The 15,553-nt window shown below is 45.1% G+C and overlaps 1 pseudogene; it reads right to left on the bottom strand.

The window, feature by feature from the left end:
- Nucleotides 1-5,044: 5,044 nt before the first annotated feature.
- LOC136489848 (cyanidin 3-O-rutinoside 5-O-glucosyltransferase-like) lies at nucleotides 5,045-14,881 on the bottom strand (annotated as a pseudogene).
- Nucleotides 14,882-15,553: the final 672 nt, after the last annotated feature.

Raw genomic sequence — 15,553 nt, 5'->3', positions numbered from 1 at the left:
CACTACAAAATGCCTCAACTCCAATTACTCAAGCAAAATATCATCGGTGAGTATTTCGATTGATCTTGTTGTTGACATTATCCAACATCTCACAACCTCTAGGTCCTCCTAGCTGAACAAAGTCAAGGTGACATTTGTTAATAGAACAGAATTACATAAAGCTACAATACATCTCTGCATCGACTAAATCTAAGTCAAAAACGAATATCAAAATCATCTAGATTTCTGTAGTCTCTGTTGCAAGAAATGATAAAACATATATTGACATTTGTTGCTAGAACGTGTCATGACCATATTTGAAAATCAAGTTGTAACAGGAGACAAGAGGGTTATTCTTGTTGCCAAACGACAACTAAACATTTTCCATTCATTTATCTGACATAAGTTAACACTGGTTAAGATAAACCATTCTACCATATCTGTTTCATAAATGGTGAAAAAATACATGTAGAGGGAAGATTGATCTTGTTCATTTGATCTTCTGAGTAGAAGGGAGTTTAGCCTCTAGTTTTTTTTCATGGACACTATTTGTTTTCAGAGGCCTTAGTGATCGGAAGTGAAGTTTGAAAATGCATCTTGAAGGAGAAAATAGTTTGAGGAGCATGATAATATGGGATATTGACTTTTATGGTGTTTTCCTGGAATATGAAGTGGAACACCACTTGCAAGATTAGTAGCTTCTTGTCAGCCTTTGCATGTAGTAAATTATTGGCAATGTTCAGATGAATATGAGATGATAGGTTAATTCTATAAGGTGACCTTGAAGTGGAGCACCACTTGCAAGATTAGTAGTTTCTTGTTAGCCTTTGCATATAGTAAATTATTGGCAATATTAAGATGAATATGAGATGCTAGGTTAATTCTATAAGGTGACTCTGAAGGCCTGAACATTTACTATCCCCTGTTTTGGTTGACTAACCACACAGACCATATTTGGCCTCCTAGCTGGTGTTTTGCAAGCATATGCTACTGGAATAATATTTGTACTACTAAGTGGAATTCTGCTTTCCAATATTTACCAAATTTAATTCTGATTTTACTACTTCTAAAAATAGACATATATAATGGATTAATAGCTGGATCTTACAGGAAACTACTTAGATTTCAGTGCTTTTAATCTACTGTCAACACTCTATAGTTTGGAAATCAGCTGAAATAAACTTTAAGTCACTCAGAGGAGAAACATACCAGAAGTACCATGATTGGGTGTTGATGCCTTGCTAACCTTCATCTATCACAAATATCAATAGTTAGAAGTCTGGTCACTAATCACATATGAGAAAACAGGAAACAATGACTAGGACAATTTATTACTCTATTGTATGGCCATGCAATCGGCAACTTAAGAGCGTCAGCCATCTTCTCCACACCAGTATAAGGGTGAGGCAGAATTGCATCCCTTTTGATCACAACATTCACAACAACTTCACAATAATGCTTTCCAAGAGCTACACCTCCAAGAGTGGTTTACACCCAAAGCAACTTGCTTAGAGAATCTTCAAACATCATCTTCTGATTTGTAGCTTCTGGCATTCAGGTTCTAGTTTCCAACTCATACGTGTGGTTCTCTTCTACTCGTAGCAACACCAAGCAAGGACAAACATACATACAAGCAAACAAAACAAGGAAAACTAAGAACAATACACCACACAAGATAGAAACAACATACTAAAAGAGAGCTCATTACTAAAGTCACAAGATCACAAGAAACGCCAAGAACAGTGCTACGATTGAAAAGAGACAACTACCGGAAATTTATATTATAAAAGAAAAGCCTACATGCTTAGTTGATTTTAACTAAACAAAACTGTGCAAATATATTAATTCAGATTATTCACTATACATTTTAATTGAAAGACCGAGCTGAATCTAGTCATGTTTTTAATTACAAAAATGTCAATGTCCTTTATATACCGATTATACTTTAACTTCTGAAACAAACTAACATGTGAGAGCATCTAATGGCGTGCAGCGTGTGTTTACACTAAGTACAATTAAAAACATATTCAAGGTAACAATTAACTAAATTAACATGTTATGTATAATCACCGAGATATAAAACCTATATTGCTATTAATTATAAAACTAATTATAAACATATTAATCCATTTAATATTAAACTATATATCAGAAAGCATGTGACATGAAAAACATTAGCACTACTGCATAGAGCGCAACGACACGAATCTAATGCAACAAGAACTACTCAAAACGGATATCGAACGATTAAATGGCTGGGATTATACTGTCGATGGCAAAACCGTAATTAACTGCGTCTTCTACCTTGGGATATCTGTATGCACAGAACATGGGCCATGGTCATGGAGGAAGCTGCTGCTCGCGCGGAGGGGCTCGGGGATGGCCGGCAGAGGGTCACCGAGCGCTGGCCGGCGGCGGCACAGCACCGAGCCTAGGGCCCGCCTGGAAGCGCGGGGCGCACAGCCCTCACGGGCGGCTGTGGCTGCACGAGGCGCTGGCGGCAGCCACGCCTGATTCTCGCGCGACGGGAAGGGGGCGCACGCTGGGGCGTGGGTGGGCACCCGCCCGCGGCAGCCTAGCCCGGGGTGGCGCGGCCAAGGCCGAGTTGGCTGGAACTGGCGAAGAAGGAGCAGCCATGGAGGTTCGCCGGAAAAGAAGAAAGAAGGGTTAGGGAAACAATGAACGAGCACTGATTCGCAAAAAGGAAGGCATGAAGGCGTAGAGGAGACCGATACGAACCTCAGGGTGGGGACGGTTTCTACAGGGAACGCCAGAGACGGCCGGAAACGCTTGCCGAAGGTTGGCCGGAAGTTTGTCGGAGCTTTAAGGTTTTGAAACTTCAGCGATAGATCTGGGAGGCTTGGCTGCTCGCAAAAAGGGTCGTACTTCTAAAACCAGCGTCCAGAGCTACGCCGGCACATATAAGGTCGGTGAAAAAATGAGATATTTATTATTTTCGGAATTATTAAATAATTTCTCGAATAAAATAATTTCACAAAGTTCAGAATTGATATTTAAGTCGTGAAAAATACTTCGAAAGCTCCAAAAATTTGAGAGAAATTCTCTGAGACATTTTGGAACATGAGGAACTCAAATAAAGTATTTGGAGCCCATGAAAAGATATATTGGAGCATCTAAAAATTAGATTATGCTCCCAAAAAAGTGAGGAAAAAGGTCGAGAGTAAGGCAAAAAAATTCCTGGAAAGTTTTCATAGATAGATTGATGATGATGAACTCAAAGGAATGATTTGGAGCAAAAGAAGATGATCTTGGGATACTCCAAACGAAAAGATTAAGATTGAGAAAGCAGAAATTTGATTACAGAAAAAGATAGACAAGCCGGAGAAAGATAAACCGACTTACTAAACGCGCTTTCAAACTTTTCACAATCACAACACATAGTCAAGCAACAAACAAACATCACATCAACCAAGCCCATCGAATTATTTTTAGAAAAAAAATTGAAAACCACATTATTCTACATCTAAAGTTTCAGAAACTTAAACTAATATTGGAAAATTTCATATCAATATTGAAATCATTTACTTTACTTAGTGTTTTCTATGCACAACCCAAAATCAAAAATTTTGGGGTGTGATAACCAGCTTCTCTCCAAAATCTCCCTACTAGTCGTCTGCTTTCCTCTCTCGTGATTCAAAAAAAAAAACTCGACCTGCGGGGGTATGACGACCACCGGGCATTTTTTAAGAAGAATGATGATCTTCTCACATAGATCGAGAAAACCCCAGAAACCCCCGCTCCTATCCTGACGTAGCGGAATCTGTTGCCCCCCAGCCTAAAATTCACTCCCATGGGGAGTCGAACTTCGGACCTGAGGGGTGCCGCCGGAATTCCCTAACCACTTGGGCTACAGTCCTTTGGACTCTCTTGTGATTCACCTGACATTGCTCGCTCCGAGTTCTTGCTCGTCGTCTACCTGACGCCGGCCACCCTCTCCACCGCGCCCTACTGCAAGCTCCAGCCTCCCTCTCCATGACGTCCCTCACCCGCTTTGCTCCTTCTCTAGCAACAGACCCCGTCAGGAATGAGGAGCAAGCAAGCAACATCCTCTCTCTCTCTCTCTCTCTCTCTGCTACGTCCGTCCACCTTCCTCCATTGGCAAGCCTGCATATTATGAGTCTGTCTGTTGCTGCTATCCTCATGCTCTAAGCTGGACACTTTGTGCTGCTCAGGGAGGCCCAGATCTGCACCCTCCTTGGATCTACGGCCACTATCGCTCAGCATATGGTTTTAGGATGTTGCATTTGTTTTTTTATGTTGCGTAAGGAGATTTCTCATGGTTCGATAACAAATTCTAATGTTTCAGTAGATGATCTCTCATGTTGCTGCAACAAAACTAGCATGTTTCGTCACATGATTGTTTGGTGCTCTCATGTTGCTGCAACAAACTAGCATGTTTGGTGTTGCGGTATGCAAGTGATGATTTCTTGGTGTTGTAGTAAGCAATCATTTTCTTATGTTGATTAGAGATGTTGCATCTCCTTTATTTTTATGTTGCAGTAGTTGGCTGTTGGATGTTGCATTCTGCTGATTTTCCATGTAGCAAAACAGACTGAGATGTTACAATGATTGATTTCTCATGTTGCAACTTTTCCTCTTCTCACCTAGGTCCATGAATTTTTTTCGATCATCTGAGTTCATGAACTTTGTCTACGTCCTAGCCGCCATAAAAAGCTGGCCACATAGGACTCTGCTGTGTGGCCGCTGATGTGCGCCACGTGCTCTTTTTTGTTTTATTTCATAAACTGGCTCAAACTTTGAAAATTTGTATAAAATCATAGAAGAATCGTAAAAGGGAAAAACAAGTTTTGTTAGACTCCACGTGAGTAGATCCATGCAATAGATATACAATATGGCATGCTTTTGTGTTAAATTTTTTCTAGCTGTAGATCTATGTGTTTCTGTGTTTAATTCATAACTGCAGCTCCTGTGCTCCAATTGTGCTGAAATTTTTATAGTAGGCTACTCATGGTAAGCTTGAGCTATGGTAAACACTTCAGCTTGAGTGGAGCATATATGACTAAGTTATTGATTTACCTAGAGTCTAGGACTCAGGAGCTTGGAATGTTTTGACAAAGTCACGGAGGTTTCTCTCTACAGACCCGCCTGTACTGGCTGCTGCTTGCGCCATCTCTTTCAAGCCATTTGTCCTTTCCCTTACCGCCACTGCTCTTGCTCCATCACCCATGACTAACTCAATGCACCTTGCCAGCTCTGTCCCTGTTACCACAGCATCGCTGTTTCGCCCTCCTCAGACTTGGAAACTATTTTAGCAAACAAGTCATGACTCATGACTAAAGTACAATTTAGGATATAATTGTTGGCTTGTTGCAGCATACTCCTATGTTTCAATCTTTTGCACTCACTCTACAGTGTAACTTACACACATGGGTGCATGCATAGATCCCGTGAATGAAGAGATAATGACAAGCGTCAATAAATATTACGTACAAGCACTCTCTTTGCAGTTGCACATGTGCATAACTGCATATATAATTAAAAATGGCAAGTTTCTACTAGTATACAAATATCTTGGTAGGTGTGATGAAATAAAAAAAAACTATCTTGTGGGTGCCTAACAAATATCTGAAGATGCCTTTTCATCCTCGCGGCAGTACCTGAATATGTCAAGAAGGTCAACGATCCTCTTTGGATTGCACCTGCTTCATCTCCGTTGTGATGTGAGTTGTGACACAGCTTTAGACGCTGGCTTATTTGCACATCAGCCCTCCATATGGCACGTAGTAGCATAACCACCCTCTTCTGGGTACAACATATCCAATATAGATTTGGATACAAGCTGAGATACCTTTTTCAAATATGTATTCCAATACGGATGATGTCAACTATCTCCGACAAGATACGAATGATGTCGACGATATTGCACGTGTACTCCCTCATGTTGTAATAGAAAGGATCCAAGTGACTTTCAGACAAAATGAGAAGTCTCACAACAGATCACCTTGTCCCTCACTAGTTAGGATGAAATAGTTCGGTTATTACTTTTCTTAGTTAATGCTGTTTGTTTTTCTCTAAAAAGCAATGTTGTTTGTTTTGGGTGAAACTAAGTTTAAAAGGAATCTCAATATTTCTTGCCAAAAAAGATAGAGGAGGGAGGAGGTTCATGATTAAAATACCTTGTATTTTGGTATAAATTTTCAACTATGGATCCCTTATATTATAGGATAAAGGGAGTATGATTTAAGTATTAGATATATTTATTTTGGTATTAGACATTGAATATCAAGACTCGAATGCGGATAGATCTGATCTGTAAATGGGATCGAATGAATACATATGGATTTGATATCTAAGGGTGTGTTTGGTTCAGCGCACGTGGAACTCCATGCATTGGGCCTTGTGCATAGATTCCTAAAGATAAGGATGTTAAAAACTCTAGCAAAGCCCCTACTTAGGGGGTGTTTGGTTCCTAGCTAGAATTGGCCATGCACGCTATGTCGTCGCCCTAAAAATGGCTGCCACACATGTGACGTGGTTTGGTTTTACACTAGCAAAATAAAAGTTGTGGGCTGTCGCACCTACATGCTGTACCAAACATCAGCTTTTGCATGAATAGCGCGCCACAAGTGAGGCGTGGCAACGCGCGGTGGGAAATCAAACACCCCCTTAAGCCCTCAAAACAAAATTTGAGGGTCCGAGAAAAAAAACGAGCTCTAGTAGGGCCCCTACTAGAGGCATAAAATCTCTTTGTCGGCCCTCTTTCCCGGTGGGTGTGGAGGGAGCCCACCGTACTGCCTTGCCCTTGCGTCAATCTTGCCAATTTAGTCATGAACGATGAACTTAGGGTACGTTTGTTTGCCAGGCCCAACTGGGCCACTGCACCCTAGGGCTGCACGCTCCTTAAAGCACCCCTTAGCCTGGCCCTAGGGGAACTATTTTTTTTTCGTTTCTCCCGAGCTCGCCCCGAGCGGGCTCAACAGAGGCAGCAACGAGTGATTTCTGTCACCTCGGTGCCTCTTACCTCCTCCCCGTCTTCTCAACGAAATCGCGAACCACGCAGGCCGCCGCCGGCGAGCGAGCCACGGGTGCGGCCCACGCTGCCCTGCAGGCCACAGGGGTAGGCACCACCGCCGCGGGCGTGCAGGCCGCCGCTAACACCTCCGCCGCCTCACGCCATTCATGCCGCTCGCCGCGCCGCTGCCCTTCCCACTCCTCGATCTCTTCCTCGCCGCTTCACGCAGGAGCTGCTCCTCTTCGCGAACCGTGAGAAAATACATCATGTATGAAGAAGGCTCTGTTTTCTTGAGAAAATGTCTTAAATCAAAAATATATTCAAGCGACGTCTTGTTTGAAGTTTTTATTGTAATATACAAAATAGAGCAATCATAATTCAATTTAGATACTCCGTTTGTAAACTATGTCTTTTTTAGTTGTAATAATAAATGCAGAGTTTTTGGTGAAACATGTTGTCCCACCCAACATACATAGTATTTAGGCCTCGAGAAAAAGAAAAAAAAGAAGAGATACGAAGGAAATATGCATGTGGGAGTGGGAAGGAGAGGGACCAAAAGTAACGTGGCACATTACCAACACCTCCACACTACAAATCCAGGCAGTCAAGTGCCACGGGAATCTCCACTGAACTCACGCCTGATTACCCCCCCCCCCCCCCCCCCCCCCCCCCCCCCCCCCCGCCGCCCGAGCGGCCCTCCACATCATCCCGATGCCGCTCGTCTATCTCGTGACACAGGCATCCCCGGCAACACATACATTTAATGCAGGACCTCAACCGCTGCAAAAAGGTAATAGAAAACATGGGTGAGCTACACAGGAGCAGAGTTGGCAGATTCAACAATGTAAATTTTTTGCTTTTAAGAAAGGAAGACAACATAATGATGCATCCACCTTTGTGAATACCTACAGTATGACCATTTTTGTGTGAAACTCAACCTTGCACTCTTGCCAGCACAAGCAAAGAGCATAAAAAGATTAACCAAAATTATATGTTTACTAGCAGTGCATGGTGCTTTTTATTTTCCCAGCAGAGCAGCATGTGTATTGGTCGAATCCTTCCATTTGCTCATTTTTCTTTTAGGGTGACAGGCTACATTGTGATAATGCCATTATCTAGTTAGCCAAATATCCCCAAACAATCCCAGCAGTAATAATATGCAAAACATCATACATTACTTTAATGACCGAGCCATTACTAGCAATATCTTCACAATTTGCAATAAATTTAAAGCCAATAGAAACTGAGAAACATAATCCCAAACAATAGCCAAGATTTCCTTTTTATCATTATTAATAAAGCACCAGGTCCCAGAATCACATATTGTGGAGATTGCCGGTCCAAAAGACATGTCAATTTCTACGGTACTCCGAAGTCAATGTAGACCATCCATTTAGTTTGAATCTAAACGGTTAGGATGAGCTATTACCTCCTAGGACCAGGTCCACAAATTTGGCAATGTACCATTTGCTTTAGAAACTGACAATGTAAACATGCATCCACATTTCTGATTACCCCTAAACCGTGCCCTCTTGCCAAAACAGGCAAAAGAGACTATCATTCCTAGTTGGTGATGCCACCCCCCCCCCCCCCCCCGCCCCCCCCCCCCCCCTCCCACACACCCCGTGAGCACCACTACCACGGCACATAAACAACAAAGCAGTCACCACTACCACCACAACTACTATTACAACAAATCAGTCTTCATTTCAAAAAAACAACAAACCAGTCACCAGAAATATCATTCAAGACATCATACTTTATTGGACTGAATCCCTTACTAGCATTATCTTCACAATTAGCGCCAATTGTAAAACCAGTACAAACTGAGAAACATGATCCCATAAACTGCTAGCCACGGCACATTCAAGAAACAAAATGACACAATGACTCATACCCATTACCGAAGCAACATTTTAAAAGTTTAATAGCTCCTCTTTTCACCAAACTATCAGCAGTCACAGGAGGGACATAGATTTTCCATAACAAAGAAATTTACAGAGGCTTGACACCTCAAAAAATGACGAGTGCGTACAATAGCCAAAATCCCCCCTTTATCATAATTAATAGAGCACGAGGTCCTGAATCCCAAGTTTTGGAGATTGTCCATTTGAGGTCCAACAGACATGTCAATTTCTACGGTACTCCGAAGTCAATGTAGACCATCCATTTAGTTCAAACATAAAACGGTTAGGATGAGATATTACCTCCTAGGAGCAGGTGCATAGAGTTGACAATGTAACATTTGCTAAAAAAAAGACAATCATGCATCCACATTTCTGAATACCCCTCAACCATGCCCTCTTGCCAAAACAGGCAAAAAAAAAGCAAAATGACTTGTTTAATAGCAGGAAACATTGTACTTAATTTCCCAGCAGACCAGCGGCAAAAATAAGAGCTTGTGCATTGGTCGAAGTCCTTAGGTGGTTTGCTTTCTTTTTAGAATGTCAGGCCATAATACTCATTCCTAGTTGCTAGTTGGTGGACCCCCTCCCACACACACACAACAACAACAATAACAACTAGTGCAACAAACAAATTGTATTTAGTGCAACAAAGTAATAGAAAACAGAGACCTTTCCTTAACTTCGGGTAGAAACAGCAGCATCCCCAGGCCATGAAGAGGAGAAGTGATAAGATTCCATTGACAAAAGTGACTTGTGTCCATTACTTAGCTGACATGCAGACGGTCATCAAGCCTCCCATAGACAGCACATACACCACCTCAAGAATAACTGCCCCAGCAACCACCCCAATTCTACCGAGATCTTTTTGTTGGGCCTTCGCTTGTCCTGCCATGTACAGAGTCATTAGAAACATCATGAAGGGGAGGCAGATGACGATCAATTTTGCCTAGTTCTTGAAGGACTCAGAAAATGTCTGGTGCGTCCCAGGGATGCATATGCTATTCTTCGGAGCCCACGCCAGAAAATAGGTGGCAAAATAGATGTTCAGGGATAAGGTCCCATGACAGCTACGGTGGCCACGCTATCCAAGAAATCTACAAGGCCTGTGAAAAGTAGCCAGGATTATGTTTTCTAACTACTACTTCTTTGGTAAAACAAACTGATCAATATGTACCTTCTTGGGTAAGGACCACTTCTTGTTAAGTGGGCACCGAGGCCCGCAGCAACCCTTCAAGACTGAACCGGTCCATGCACAATATCCACAGCACCCCAAGACTGTCCAGATCCAATTGTAGCACCACGCGCAGCAACCCTTCAACCCTTCCACGGTCACCCCACAGCAACCCTTGCAGTATGAGATGGATCGGTTGCTAGGGATGCCTGTGTCACAACATAGATGTGGGGAATTAGATAGATGTGGAGCTGATGTGGAGCCTGCGAGAATCAGGCGTGAGTTGCTTTTGTTGGTGGAGATAATTGTGCCATGAGATTGTCGTTCATTTTATATTCTAGAGTTTGTAATGTCACGGTACCATCTGGATCAACCGTTTGTAATGTCATGCCATTACACCTAATATTCTTTGTCACTCACTGCCTATCACCTAATAGTTTTGATTCAAACTAAAGTAGTTTATTTGTGCCGACTCATGAACAAAAGTCAAGTCTACATCGCCAAATACCGAAAATCATGAGGGAGCTATTGGGCTGTTGCATCGTGCAATGGCACATCAGCATGCCACTGCCCCCTCATCGCTCGATGGCTTGAGAGCAAGTAATAAAACACTGTAAGTAGGCTGAATACTGAGGTGGAGGAGAAAGAAAAGGAGAGAGAGGAGAAGCAGGTCGTAAGCTTACAGCCGGTTTGACACAAGAACCAAAAAAACTTTGTGAGAGAGACAAGTAGACCATGTGTTAATAGTGAAGAGCTAACTACTATATGGATGGGTGGAGATATGGGCTGCAAAGATCCCTACAACCAGCAGTCGGCTATATTATTAACATTGCTCTGAAGGGAGGTTGACTGCTCATCAAATGGTCATGCAAACACACTACAATTTAATTGAAGCTTGTTGGGTTTGGCTCAAATAGGAGAGAGAGAATGCTAGAGTTTGGCTGTGAGTGAGGAGAACCCACTAATCTTTGTCCCTTGGGCTGTATTTATAAGAGAGGTGGGACCATGGGAGAAGACAATCTTTCTACCAACCCCTATGTATTGCAAATTACATATAGGTCCTTAATCCTTACAACTAGGACCTTTTTCACAAGAATGGGTAGGACTGGACCTTGCCTTACAAGAATGGGTAGGACTAGACCTTTTCTATAGTAGTGTGAGGACAGATCAAAGAAGTCCACAAATTTCATGGATCCGGTTACTTTTTTCACACAGGTCACAACCGAATTTCATTACGATTTTAACAAAACTACAACGTTCAGTATGATACGATCAAGCATAAATTAAAAATGCCACAACAAAATGGTTCCCCAATGTTGATCACCAGGGGTCAGCCATCACGAACAAAACATGAGCCAACTAAGCAAAATGTCTTAGAACATCATACAGAACAGAGCCTCCAGATACATGGCCCAAGCCGGCACATCACGCAGAGACTGGAACTTCCAAAGAAAACTAGCCTTTGATCACCAAAAGGAACCAACTACTTCTCTCCTTGCATCTGCATCTCCAAATCGTTTTTGTGACCAAACTTAACCAACAAAATGAACCATCTGCCTCTCGTCTTGCACCTGCTTCTCCACATCCTTCCTGTGAAAGAATAGAGCCACCATCTTGATAGTTTCCACGTCCTGAATAACCTACGCCTCCAACTCGGATTTCTGAAGATCTTCCCAATAAGTGATAAAAGAACACATCATACAAATGATCTCAGTAGGCAATTTAATCCTTTTGTTCTCAAAGCACACCAAATTTCTAATTCGCCAAATGGTCTAGTAGATGGCAGCTAAGCCCAGGGTGATAAAAGAACACATGTACAAATGGCCTGATTGCTGCAAGGGCTGGATCCGCCACCTCAAAAAGCTAGCGACTATGCCCACAGTAGTCAGGCCTGCCTCCTTCAGAACCACTATCGTTTGGAGTAGAGGATGGATCTTCTTCTTGTCGGCATTAGAGACACACTCCTTCCAGCGGAAATCGCTCACGGGAGAGTACCTGGTGTCCTCCAGTGATGCAGTCCCCTATCTGGCGTGCCAGCTATCGTGGGTTCGTAACAAGCATCGTGGTTGTCCATCGAAAGTCAATGTGTGGGTCTCCAGTGGCTTGGATACTCAAAACACGAAAGAGACACATCGATTTATCCTTGTTTGGGCTTCTGAGCCTACGTCCAGCAGTATAGTAAGCTTCGTGTTAGGAATGGCCAATCAAAGGATTACAATGGTGGAAATCAGAAGAGTTTGGTAGGGGATCGCTTGGTGCTATCAAAGTGTTCGTCGGTGTTCTTCCTCAGCGATTAAGAAACTGGCCTTCTCTAGCTGAGGTTCTCTAGTTCTCTTGGGAATCATCCCCCTTCTATAGCAGTCATCCCTCCCCTTATATTCCAAGGAGGGCTGGTGCACGTTTGAGATCTAGTCTATGGTCTATGCACATGGTGCATCAGTCCTCTGCCGCAGCATGGATGGACCTCGCCTTGTCGTGTAGGGAGGTGTCGACAAAGCCGCAATCACCTCCTGACGTCACTGCCACCGTTCTAGCATTTGATCGTCAGGAGCTGTCTACTGCGGCACAGCCTCCCCTGGGTGAACCTTCTTGAGGTTTCCTTGGCTTGCAAGGGCCCCCGCTTGGAGGGGCTGACGAGTGGGCCATAGAGCCCTTTGCTCCTACAGTTGGTGAAGTCCTTTGTCCTGTTGTGTCACATAGGTTGTCTGACCTAGCCGAAGGAGTGGCCGACAGGGCCTTCGCGCCAATTGAACAGGTAGACGGCACTCGCGCCATATCTTTATGCTGAGGGACACTCGCTTTATTCTGAGGGAACAGTTCTTGTGCAGTGGCATCTTCTCCATTCCTAGAGCTGTAAAAACTCTGGTTGCTCGTGATTTTGTCGAACTCGTGGTTCCAATACAAAGCCACCCCCGGACGCCCCGATGCAACAATCCAACCACGGTTGGAGACTGACAGGTGGACCAAATAAAAAAAAGAAAACAGCCAGACCGATGCTCTGCTATGCTGCAAACCCAAACATAATTGAGTGCTGTCTCACGTGGATAGTGAGCCGCTGACGTGGATAGTAAACTGCTGATGTGGATAATGACTTACATGGATAGCTTAAATTAATGAAAAGATAATAACTATCATAATTCTATGTGCTAGTGAGCTAAGAGAGAGATATTACTAGAAGTAATTAATTAACGCATAGAGATGAAGGGATCCATCTTCCGATCCAGCTAATTTGGTTGTGCCACGAAAGGACCTGCAGATCAGTTGTATTCTCCACTACGGCTTTATTTATACTGTTTTCGTCTTATGCAAAATGTGTGGGGCTCAGGAGCTTGGAATGTTTTGACAAAGTCACGGAGGTTTCTCTCCACAGATCCGCCTGTACTTGCTGCTGCTTGCGCTCTGTTTGAACCGCTTTATCCTTTCCCTTATCACCACTGCTCTTGCACCATCACCCATGACCATGACCAACTCAATGCACCTAGCCAGCTCTGTCCCTGACAACACACCATCGCTGTTTCGCTCTCCTCTGATGCCAACCTCCCACTCTTCCTCGACCAAGTACGCATTCGTCGGCTGGTCAAACGAGTTCGGCACACCGACGATCGGCACGCCGGACGCCATGGCCTCCACCGTCGAGTTCCACCCGCAGTGCGAGACGAAGCACCCGACCGCCGAGTGCGACAGGACCTCCAGCTGGTCGCACCAGTCCACAACCATCCCCTGCTGGCAGCAGTGGCAGCTCTGGTTGTTCTCTGACTCCGAGCCCGAGCCATGGTGGCTGCTCTCATCGCCGTCGCCGTCGCTGACACCGTCCTTGCGCACCACCTGCAAGTATATATGGCCGCCCACACTGCCGCAACCCTGAAGCCACCTCGTCCATCTGCCGCCTGGTGACCTTCGTCACGCTCCCAAACGACACGTACACCACCACCGACCTGTCCGGGTGGGCACGAAGCCACCCCATGTACCTCTTCTTGTCGACGTCGTCGTCGTGCTCGAACAGATGGATCCGTGCGTCCGTCGAGGACCCAACCATGGGGCCGACGGTGACCACATCCAGGCGCCGCTTCATCTCCGCGAGCACATCCGCCTCTATAGCTCCTCGAGTGTGTTGATGAGCACCTTGGGCCACCATTGGTCCATGCTCTCGAACAGCTCTCGGAACATTTCCATGAGGGTGTTGGCTAGCACGCTGCCTGTCATGTTGAGCAGGAAGGACGGGAAGTACCGGACCCGGAGAGGATGGGAATGATCACCTCGTGCATGGTGTCGTCGCCGGCGATGAGCTTGCGGTAGCCGTGGAAGTAGTGGTACTCGGTGGCGAGGATGGTGGCCGGCTGGATCCAGTACACGGCGAATGGGATACCATGGTCCCTCGCCTTGTCCACCATCGTGGGTCCCACCATCATGAACACGATACATGTGACCGGCCTCCCACCTGGGACGAAGCCGGCGACAATGGCGGAGAGGCTCTTGGCGGTGACGCGGCGCCTGCAGGCCCAGTCCTCGGCAGCCTTGGGTGCGGCGCCGTTGTCCAAGCCGTCCGAGTGGGGGAACATAGGAGATGACGCCGTCGCTGTAGCTGCAGGCCTCCTCTGCCTCGCCACCTCCGGTTGATGATGGCGTGGGGAACAGGCGGCATTGGGCGGCTACCGGCATGGAGAGCGTGGCGAGGATAGAGCGGACGTCGATGTGGATGAGCCGTGCGAGACGGTGAGGTAGGGCGCGTCCTGGGTTCACGTGGCTCTGCATGCCGTAGGCCACCACCAGGAAATGGTGGCCATGGGAACTTGTGTGCTGCTGCTGCTGGTGTTCCTGCTTGTCGGCCATGGAGGCAGAGCGATGGGAGCTACTATACTATACGTACTAGTAGTAGAGGAAAAGAGTGGTTTGTTAGCTCAGAGTCCGTACACTGGGCAGGGTGTGTCATGTGCGGACGCCTGTTGTGGCTGGCATAGTTGCATCTGGATGCCCAGTTGCCCATGCGAAGCTTATCCACGCAGCAGACGTGTGACGTTACGTTAGCACACTAATTGCACTATTCCCTCCAGATCTATGGATTCAAATTTGGGGTCACTACCGAGATTGAACTGATGAAGAGTATTCGTAGAGATGGACCTTCCTATCACTACCAGTGCTAGACCCAACAATGATAGAACGAGAGTCACTATTTGGTCAAGTCATTACCCGCCATCTATCGAAGTTTGACCCCCTCAATTCACAAGCATTGCTCTAGCATCTAGATTGTGCAGCCCTTGCTGCATCTCGATGCCCATGAGGAGACTTGCCCGAAGATCCTTTTCCCAGCGTCATCACCGGATGGGTGGTGTTGGGGGAAGAAGGATGCCATGAGGGTGAAGACCCACAAAGGTGTTCACTAGATTTGAAAACTTCAAGGATGAAGAACATGTGGTGTAAACACAGAAGACACCAACCATATAGCTGTTTTTATAGCCAAGCCTTAAAGACGAAGGAGGGGTGAACCGAAATGTCAAGATCAGT

Source organism: Miscanthus floridulus, chromosome 10 (genome assembly GCF_019320115.1).
Source record: "Miscanthus floridulus cultivar M001 chromosome 10, ASM1932011v1, whole genome shotgun sequence".
Taxonomy (NCBI): domain Eukaryota; kingdom Viridiplantae; phylum Streptophyta; class Magnoliopsida; order Poales; family Poaceae; genus Miscanthus; species Miscanthus floridulus.
The sequence above is the reverse complement of the archived record's forward strand: the minus strand, read 5'-3'. Positions and strand labels throughout refer to the sequence as shown.